Source organism: Gobius niger (assembly GCF_951799975.1).
Source record: "Gobius niger genome assembly, chromosome: 6".
NCBI classification, from domain to species: domain Eukaryota; kingdom Metazoa; phylum Chordata; class Actinopteri; order Gobiiformes; family Gobiidae; genus Gobius; species Gobius niger.
The window spans coordinates 5,657,212-5,667,018 of NC_136857.1; positions in this window are offsets into that span (position 1 = coordinate 5,657,212).

Consider the following 9,807-nt stretch of genomic DNA (forward strand, 5'->3'; position numbering starts at 1 on the left):
TGAGTGGATTTAAGTAAAATGTAGTCATCCAATAATTTCTAAAGTAAAACAAAAAACAAAAGATGATTTGGAGAAAATACTATTTGAGTTCTGGGTAGCTGTTTGAATCTTAAAGAGGGGGTCTTATGCTTTTTTCAATCACATAGCACCAGTCTATATCACACTACAATGATGACGAAACCTTCTGTTGGTCTGTAAATGCAGTAAATTAGAATAACTGCCTTGTATAAAATGTCTTGAAATAGGCCTCTGTCTCTTTAAGAACCTCTGAGCCTTTCCGACACGCCCCCTCCACACGCTGTCTGTGGCATCAGTGGGGAGGGGGTTCTGCTGAGGAGCAGTGGTTGGTTACTCGGCTGGTGACGAAAGCTCGGAGGCGTCTCCAGGAGGCGGGGGCGTTCCTAGGAGGACTCAGGCAAACCTATCCCTAAAATGGCCGCCATCAGAGTTTTTACAGATTACTCAAAAATATGTGAATGTGCCAAGGCAACACTTCAGGCATGTTTTTAATGAGGGAATGACTGATGTGAAGCTTGAAAAAGTCGATTTTGCATAATACCCCCCTTTAAAGTCTGATAGTTAGTTAGTTTTAACACAAAACAAAACAAAATTCAAGATATTCCCAAAGAAAACACCATAAAAGTTCATAAAACGGGTGGGACAGATAACACAAGTAGCACAGAGGCTTCCCCTAGTCTGGGTTAATCCTAGAAAGACTTGGATGGTTTAGTCCTATATAGGCATTATCTGATAAATAAAGCAGACACAATACTGACTTTATGGGGACTAAGGAAAAATGGTATTGATCACTTAGGTTGATTCCTGTGACAGTATGGATATAAGGATATACTGTAGATCAGGGGTCACCAACCTTATTTCAGCTGAGGGCTACTTTAAGAGTATTAAGTTGTTCGAGGGCTACCAGTTAAAAACAAATCCTAAAGACCTAAACGTACACTGTTCACTTATAGGATATTGACCTCATATTATATTAAAATAGCTTTATTTTAAACTCATACCGAGTCACAAGAACCGAAATAACTGTAATTTTGAGAATTAGATTCAAGAAAATGAAGTGTTTTACACTTTAGAAAAAGTCCCAAGGGCTACTGGACATGCCCCAAAGGGCCCCTGGGTGCCCTCGGGCACCACGTTGGTGACCCCTGCTGTAGATAATGCAAAAAACAAAGTACCACCTCATATGTTTGACCTTCTAAGTACCACCAGGACTCCACTAAACTGGGTGTAAACTATGTCTATACCAGAAACGCATTTAAATTCATCACAAAGGCATAAATGGAAGTATTTCAAATTAAAATGCAAATCTAAAACTGCAGATAGCCCTGGAAACCAAGTACAACCATTGGAATGTACGGCATGTACCAGTTTGAGAACCATTGCGCTCGTACTGTGCGCTGTCAAAAGCAAGAAAATGAAAGTATGAAATGATTATGAGGAAAAAGGGTCAATATTTAATCTGTAAATTCCTAAAACTTGAAGATTATTTTGCTAACACGTGCTTAGAACGGATGTCACAAACTTAGTGTAAATGAAATCCTAGCTGGCAACCATCCGTTCAGTTAAATCTACTGTTTTAACTCATACAAAGGTTTATTTTGAGTCAGGAGGACGGCTGCAGGCTTTCCTAGAACTCCTCAAACACTGCCCTGTCACCTCCAGACTATATAACATTCATGCTCCACGCTGATGGATCCACGCTCTTCTCCTTCTCCAACAGCGACGCCATGTGGCCCCAGTGCCGCATGCGCGCTTCCCTCACACGTGTCGTCCCTGCGCTCTCCTGTGGATGGCGCAGTGGCACCAGGACCTCGCGCCCGGGTCAGTGTCCGTCTGAGGCGCTTGTTGTGTCGAGAGGACTCCTCGCAGTCATGTGTCTGAGATTTCGTCTCTCTTCTAGACTTTTGGCAGCATTCCTGAATCAGAGATGGACCTTCAGAGACGTCCCGTGGTGTTCCTCAGAGCGGCCTCGGAAGTTTGGGTGCGCTTCCTGTCTTTGAAGTTAGATCATGTTAGCTCAAGTTCCGTTTTGATTTTAATTTATCTTTATTTACTTTTCTTTGGTCTGAGTTCTTTTCCCATCCTTTAATCTGCTTTGCCCCTGTTGTTACTATATCCACGGGGATTTCACGTAGTCATCAATAAGAGAAATCCCCTCACACTGTCTGACTTAGGACATCAGCAACTTTTTCATCAAAAAAAGACTAGACACTGATTTCTCTCTAGTGGAGCTCTCAATGTTGGGACACACTCTCAGGGGCGGACTGGGACTGAAAAACAGCCCTGGGCGCTGACCAGCCTGGCCCAAATTAGCTTAACTGTGCACTTCCACAAATACATATTTTAACCTTTTACCCCCCTTCTTAACATTAACGAGTGCATTTTCCCCAGTTCGGCTTTTTATTATTATTTTTTTGATCGGTATCATCAGCAAAAAGAACGGGAAAGGTGGTCGTAGAAACAGAAGCAAAATCATTAATATAAATAATAAATAATAATGGTCCCAAAATTGAACCTTGTGGTACACCATACTCCATGGAATTCCTTTTAGATTCATGTTTTTTTAATACTGGGCTTTCCCCAAATCTAAAAGCTTCTCGACTGGAGAGCAACAATGTAACGCCTCATTTGAAAGCTAAGAACTACAAAAGAGACGGAAACTTTTCGTCACGTCGCCACATTTTTGTCATGTTTTTGTTGTTTTTTTAATCATTTTTTCTTTCATTTTTGTTGTGTTTTTCTCACGTTTTTCTTGACTTTTCATCCTCTTTTTCTCGCTATTTTGATGCTTTGCTTTTTAGCTTTTAGATTTGGGTAAAGCTCGGTTGAGGCAGGACCGGTGGCCATAGAGCCAGTGGCCCTTCTGTGCTTCCAGAATGGACATATGGCCAGTCCGCCCCTGCACACTCTTGAATAGCCCACTCATCATGGCCATGCGTAGTATCCAGGTCATTTTGTGGCACAGACTTACTGTATATATGAGGAACATGCAATTACAAGTTTTGTGCCTTTTGCAAGAACATATTAAACTGATTAAAAGAAAAAGCATTTAGACATAGTTATTTAGCTGCCTGTGCATTTAGGGACTATAGAAACAAATGGGAGGAAGACTGTTGAAAAGTGTTGGCTATTGTTTAATCTTTGCATATTGACACAGTGCGTGGGGTGTGGGATGTGGGACAAGGTGCCTAAACTGGGACACTGGTCACTCTAATCCAAAAGCTGCTCAGGCAGTTCAGGCCTGTGGGTCACTAACACACGAGATTTCAGAATAGCATGAATGTCTATCTCTATTACTGAAGGAGCAGGGCGTTATAAGGCGGCGGTGGTCTCCTCTGTATTTCTAAGCATGTGACTCCTCCAAAGGGGTGCTGCTAACCCATGGCCTTCTTGCACTACCTCGGGCCGGTTGTAGCTTCTCTGTTTTCAGGAGAAAATGTTTTCCATTCCTGGGCCAATGAATGCCACCTTTGTCCCTTCATCCTCCTCCATCTTGTGTGAGAAAGCCCCCCTCGCACACTCACCAAGCCTGCACAAACTTAACCTCTTCCCCCTCGGCTCGCACAGGAAAAGAAACATGCCCAGTCTGGGCTTTGATTCGGCCTCACTAATCTCAAGGTGTGGGGAAAGCTCAGGGTCTTCAACACAAGCATGCTGCTGCTTACCACTGTCTGAGGCATGAATCTTGGTAATAACATTTGTAATGCAGCTTTCTAAAGCCTGCCTCAGCAATAATAATAATATAATGGATAATAGGCCAAGGGAATTGAGCTTGGACTGTTATCATAGTCATGCACTGGTTTAGGGAGGTATGTTCTCGGCTAATCACCACATTTATCAGCTGTGAACACTCAGCTGTAACTAATATGGTCAATGTGAGGCCTGTAAGTTTTAGCTACATCTGAACCCATTTTAGTACTTTCTGTGCTACCGTTTCATTAAATAAATGATAAAGGAAATGGATTATTGTCTACCTCTGTTGAAACTTTACCTTTTTTCCCCTTTTTTTTCGTCAGGCATTTTGCAATATAGTCAAAACGTTTGAATCTCATTTGGACAGGGCTGCTCAACCAAACTAATGATGTTCATTAAAGAGAAATCTGTGTTTTCAGGTGTGGAATGAGGACGCCCTGGTCTAGGAGGCGCTGCAGGGCAGGACTTCGATTTAAATAGGTCAAACTGAAATGTAAGTATCTGCACGTTGCCCGATCTTTGTACACACAAGCGGACATTTAACTCTCTGACTTTCAAACACTGTCTTTAACATAGCAGGCATCACTGCTGTACTTATCCGTGTGCGTTCGGCCCATTTGTTAGCCCAGGACACGTATGGAGATCTCGGTCACTTTTACCTATAGCTGTAGGGTTAACCATCTGTGCATGTTTAGGTTGGTGGGGCAAACTGGAGCGCCCGGAGGAAACCCACCCAGAAAGAACATGAACACTGCATAGGGGCCCCACATGGTATGAGAATTGAACCTGCGACTCTTTGGCTGTCAGTTACCACAACCTCTCAGCCACTTTACTAGAGCGGTGGTTCACAGGTGTGTAGATCCAGGACCCAACTCTCATGACAAGCTGTCACCCAAATGAGAATATTACAGTCAAAAAGCACATTTAGTATCAAAATCAGTATTTCCTCAGAGAGATTGGTTGATTGAAGCATGCTTCTTTATTACAGACAATCATTTTTCAACTCTTTTTTGTCGGATTCTTGGCCGCAGGCTTCACCTGACAGAACAGCAGAGGATGAAAGGGAGCTTAGGGCGGGGAAAGACATTCAGCAAATTGTCACTCGATCCCATGACGCTGAATAACGAAACAGTATTATGTCATATGTGTAGCAGCCTTAACCACTAGACCAGCGTTTCCCAACCAGGGGTACGGGGACCTGAAGGTACTCAAGGTCTTAGCAGGGGGTACTTGCAACTATTTCAGCTTGAAAAGAAGGGTAAAATAGACTATTCCGACATTATTTTGAATGGAAATGCTATATTTTGTGGTAAAATGTATGATTTTGAGAGTATTTTAGATTTTGATGATGTGATGCCTTTCGAAATAAACTACAACACTCTTGAGAATGGGGGTACGCCAGTGGATTTCCACTGAAGGGTCTAGGGGGTCCACAACATATAACAGGCTGGAAACCACTGCACTAGACTCTTGCTGCACTTGTCGAAGTTTGAAAGAGAGAGGCAGCAGTAACCGGTCTAGAGACAGATTTATTGACAACCAGAAGTTCATACTGGCAATTCACAGACACTCAGTGAGGCAGTGTAATGTACATGCGTCACCCCCCATGTCCTCTTCTTTACAAAGTCCACAGATTGTTTTTATTTGATATATGACGTGTACAGTGAACACGCAATACATGATGTCTTGATTTCTAGCACCACAAGTGAGAGTACACATTCTAATCGTATAGGAAAGGTACCAAGCGTTATACATCTCTGTCATCTTATCCCAGGATCAGTTCATGACAAATGGCCTGATTCTCTTCAGCTAACAAGTAAACATAGCAACAATAAAGCATGAGTGAAACAATTTAAAGTACGTCTCCAATTTCCATACACATCATCAGTCATTCCTGGCCTGACCCCCTGAAAATGGTGCCACTGCCCACTTTTAGGTCCAGACCCACTAACATATTTGGAAGTTGAGAACTATTCCCAGACTTGACTGTTAAGGTGCTTTGATCGGGATTTTTTGTTGTACAATCAGTGAGCTTTTTTTGTGTTCACCGATCAAATGAAGTCCTGCACTGTCTCTCGAGCCGTAACCATTGATCAACTTAACACAATTATGAATGACTTAAAGGCCAGTCAAACAGTACAGCTAGGCATGTCTTAATATCGAGAATGAATCATCCGAATCTCTATCTCAAGGGGCAAACTTTTGTGACTGGCTTTCCACAAGACGATAAGGTGACCAGAGCCCCACAGGTGTTAAAAGCTTCTCCAGTCTCCAGGCAAACACTGTACATAAGACATGACCAGATCTGGATAAAATCTCAAAGCGGATTATTTTTAGACTTCAGATTCCAATGTGTCCAGTGCAGTAGCTCCAACTGATCTTCCCTTTTTAGCTCACAGTCAGTATCCGCTGATCGATCCCGGCACCTGCATTACCCCTGCATCTTCCCAGCTCGGTGCGTCCGCTCGCTTCAAGAGGAGGAACCCGAGCCGCCCGTCGCCCTGGGTCACTGTGCCGGGACCTATCCACCCTGTAGACCCCTGGAGCCTGGGCAGGTCCCGTCACCAGCCTCTCATCCTCCCGGCCTTTCCTGAGCAGCCCCATACCTACCCCACCGCTGCGATCCCCCCCCCCTCTCTCCCGCCCCGTACGCTGCTCTCCCACTGCCCTGCCATCTCACAGCATTCCGCGGCCGCGCACACAGAGCCCTATTGTGTGATGCAGGAGACGGCGGCAGGTAATATACAGTCAGAGCGGCCCGAGGAGCGACCGAAATGAACACTGGGTTCTTAGTTTAGAAAGGTGCTATAAAGTAAGTCCTGGAGGTAATGTAGTAATAGTAATAGTAAGAAGTCAGAGTAGTAGAGGTGTAGGAAGTAATAGGTTTGTTGGCCATTGAGATGATCACTTCTTAACTTTACTGGGAAGTGTCCAATTGATATAGCAGAGAAGGGTGCCAAAAATAAAGAAGTTCTATCAATTCAAGGCCATAAATGTTGTTAAACACATTAATTTGATTGAAAATGGCAAAAACTTGAATCTATGAGATTTTATATGCTCACAGAAGATGCACAAATTATGATTCAAAACACATTTCGCGACTGGCATTCTTTTTTATTGCACTGTATCAATTGCATTTAGATCTCCCCTCAGTCCTCTGTTTGATGGTTGTTTTTGCAAATCCTAAGAAACAATTCAAGTGGTATGAAAGAAAGGTGACTCCCTGCATAAACCCTGAAGTCATAGTGGCAGCAGCTGTGTATGCAGTAATAGGTACATTTGTTTCCCATATTGAGATAACCGGTTGCCAGTTAGTAAACATCACTCACATTGCCAATCCTACCACATGTAGAGCAGGTACAGAGAATCTAAACCATGTTACTGTGAAAACCTTAGTGCCATAAAGTGCCATCAAATTATTGATGATACTAATCATAAGTATCATCATGAAGGCGATATATAGTGCACATGAGTTGTAATAAAATCAAAATTGTTGTTGGGGCTTAAAGAAAATGACGATACAACATTTTACATTACTTGAAATCCATGGATGCATTTAATAACTAGGTAGCCTACAAATATGGTCATGTTGAGATACACATTGCAGCTCATTAAGTGAAACATTTCTCTGGAACATGCATTTGACCACTTTTTAGACTGTCATACCTTTTCTTTATAAAGTATTTCTTCACCTATTACACAGTGACAACGTGTCAGCCTGACACGACAAACTGAAAGTGAGGGCTGGACCTGCGCCTCTATTGTCCGAGGGCTGCACACAAACATTATTGATCCAGCTGGCTGTTTAAATTCCTCAAATGTTTTACTTAGTAGCGTCTAAACACCAGTGTTTGTCTAGTTAAGCTAAAACGTAGCTTCAGAGAGACATCAGTGTGATCATCCTCAAAAGAAGCTGTAGTTTGTTGCAACTGGTTAATGCCTCTTAATGCAGTCGGAAAAGCACAGCAAAAAGAAACAGTCCAGATTTATTTTCAATTCAGTCTAGACGGACTTGTCTAAAATTTGTCTAACAAATTTCCAGCATAAATATTTACCAAAGGAGTGAGATTTTGTATTTATTGAGCTGACTTTCTGACTGCTATGTTGTTACTACTGTATCTGAAAGTACAAGCTGCATAATTGAATTAAAACCCAGATTTTAATGTTGGCACAGCTTTAAACTACAGCGTAAGCAGATTTTCGACATGAAAAACCTTTATGGAGACTTGCCCTCTGTTATGTTATGTATGTGTATATGTACTACTTTACCCCGTACTGTTTATTCTCTGTCTGCCCTATTGTCAAACAATCTCTGGGGACAATGAAGTCTAAAGTCTAAGTCTGTGTCATCTAAATATTCTTTGTGGTTCCCGACCTGTGGGGGCGGGTCCCACAAAGGGAGGTGCCTGGAATTGCAGGGGGCTTCCAGAGCTTTGTCTGGTCCGAGGGTCAGGTCATAAGAGATATTCCTTTAGTAAATAAAATGATAAAAATCTCCACAATTAACTGATAAAGGATTATGTATGTACAGTATGTTTAATCCGTGATGCAGTTTTGGACTGGGAGGCCTGAGCAGGGAGGACTCTGGGACGAACGGTTGGGAATCACTGGTTTAGACCTTCGCAAACATGTTTTCAGATGAGTCTTTAGTCTTTATATTTTGGGCTTCTCTCTGAAAATGTTACATTTATTTGGCCCCAACATTTACTTACTTGCCCTAGTAGTTGAAAGACGAGAAGAAATCTAAACCTAAATCTAAATACTATTGCCTACTCAAAATGCTGTGTTCTGAAGCAAACTGATTCTACTGCCTGTGTCTGTTGTTCAGTAACTCATGAAGGTGCCAGATTAACTTTCTTATGTCTTGATGATAGGTCACCAAAGCCAAAACCCTCAAAGTTAAGATGGCTGCTGCTGGAATGGTTCAGTTCTGTATGTGGAATGAGGGGGGCTCCAGAGAAGGTCGTGACCCTGAAATTACTGTGCCTCCGCGGATGACAAAGACCCCTTTTCAAGCGCAGTCACCTGGGCCTATATCTACTGAAGAGGTACACCATAGTGATCACTGGCATTTTTAATCCCAGGACGTCCCGGCTTCACAGAAAACCAGACTCCTGTAGGCTTTTGCACATGTTATTTTCACTTTCTTTAGCTTCTTATAAAACAGCATGTATTTAACACCTCTGATACAACTGACTAAATCTTATTCCTCTTTGCCCTCTTTCTCACTCGGATTAGCTCCTAAACTATAGCCTAAATGGTCTTCACAAGTCGTTGTCAGTAGCCATTGTTCAAACACATTGTGAGTGGCCACTAAATCACTGAACCGACCCACAAGCCCTCAGCAAATGAGCAATATTCAAGTATAAATTGCAATATGCTGAAGTGTTAGAATTACAAAACTGGGCTACGTTTGTTAACAATGTCTTTGTTCTCAAGTGCGAACCATGAGCAGTCTGCCAAAAAAAACCTAATGCCACAGTCGGAAACCCTGCCAGGAATGTGACTGGTCAGTAGCAAGAGGTTTGAATGGACGCTAAGTTCAGAGAGATCCTGGATTAGCACAGCTGACAATTCATCCTCATTAAGCAGCTTGAAGAAAATCGATGGGGAAATATGTTTTGACGACTTTTCCCTGCGACTTTGTGTGATCCCACAATGTGTTAGTTTTTACTCTCCGGCACAAATCTGACAACAATGGTTTTCAGTATGCTTCTAAATCCAAGTCTGCAGGGCAGCTGAGGTCAGAAGATTGTTTTGAAAGTGTTTGTCTGTTGAATAGATTGTATTATGGCCTTGTAGCTTCATTAAGGCCCGACATGGCTCTTGTGGCAGTGCCCGTTCTCATGTGAAAGTGAAGGTGCGTCCAATGGGCAGGACAGGCCACGCAGGTCAGTGGAGGGGTTTAAAAAAGTCCCTGGGAGAGAGATGCTGCTGGGCTGAGGGGAGGGAGGAGGCTTCAGGTTACAGCCTCACTGGGGGTCAGGGGGAAGGACTGGCATCTCTGAATATACCAAGATCCATACAAGGCACAGTGGACATAAAACCGCGGTGCTTGCCCTGACGCGGTGGGTGCAGAGTGCCAGCCGGGCCCCG